Below are 1384 nucleotides of genomic sequence, written 5' to 3' on the forward strand. Positions count from 1 at the left end.
ATGATCAAGTTGGCTTTATCCCAGAGATGCATGGATGGTTCAATATATGCAAGCCAATAAACATCATAAATCATATAAATAGGCTAAAAGACAAGAACCACATGGTCATCTCAATAGATGCAGAGAAGGCCTTTGACAAAATTCAACATGCATTTATGTTCAAATTCCTAGAGAGAATTGAGAATTGGACCTCAGCATAATTAAAGCCATATATAATAAACCCACAGCCAACATCATTCTAAATGAAGAAACCTGGAAGCATTCCCATTGAAGTCAGGAACCAAAGAGGCTGTGCACTATCTCCACTTCTCTTTGACATAGTGCTTGAAACTCTTGCAAGAGCAATAAGACAAGAGCAGGAAATTAAAGTTGTAATAACTGGAAAAGAAGAAATCAAATTATCTCTTTTTGCAGATAATATGATATCATATGTAAGAGACACCAAAAATTCCACCAGAAAACTCCTAGAAATTTTAATATGTTCAGTAAAGTGGCAGATTACAAAATTAACTTTAAAATGTCTGTAGCCTTTCTATATACCAGTAACAAGCAATCAGAGAAAGAGCACATGGAAACACTCCCCTTCACAACAGCTGCAAAAAAATAAAATAAAATATCTCAGAATAAACCTGACCAAAGACATTAAGGAGCTCTACAATGAAAGTTTTAAAACATCAAAGAAAGAGATTAAGGAAGACATCAGAAGATGGAAGGACCTCCCATGCTCATGGATTGGAAGAAATAATATTGTGAAAATGACGATTCTACCAAAAGTCATTTATAAATTCAATGCAAAGCCAGTCAAAATCCCCATGACATTTTTCACAGAATTGGAAAAAAACTATCCTAAGATTCATATGGAAGCACAAAAGACCTCGGATAGCCAAAACAACTCTGAGCACTAAGAGCAATGCCGGGGGATTACTATACCAGATTTTAAGCTGTGTTACAGAGCTATAGTCATAAAAACAACAACAGTACTGGCACAAAAATAGACCCATAGATCAATGGAACGAAATTGAAGACCCAAATATGAGTAAATGCAATTTCAGCCACCTAATATTTAACAAAGGGGCCAAGAATATTCACTAGAAGAAAGACAGCATGTTCAGCAACTGGTGTTAGCAAAACTGGATCTCTACCTATAGAAGAATGAAACTAAACCCCTATCTTTAACCCTGCACAAAGTCAATTTCAAATGGCTCAAGGACTTTAATGTAAAACCTGAAACTCTGAAACTCCTAGAAGAAAACGTTTGGAAAAACCTACAAGATATAGGTGTAGGAAAGGACTTTCTAAACTGGACACCAATAGCCCAGGAAACAAGAGCAAGAATTAACAAGTGGGACCTCATTAAACTAAAAAGCTCTGTACATCAAAGGAG

Source organism: Nannospalax galili, unplaced genomic scaffold, assembly GCF_000622305.1.
Source record: "Nannospalax galili isolate Female #2095 unplaced genomic scaffold, S.galili_v1.0 scaffold291, whole genome shotgun sequence".
Lineage (NCBI taxonomy): Eukaryota > Metazoa > Chordata > Mammalia > Rodentia > Spalacidae > Nannospalax > Nannospalax galili.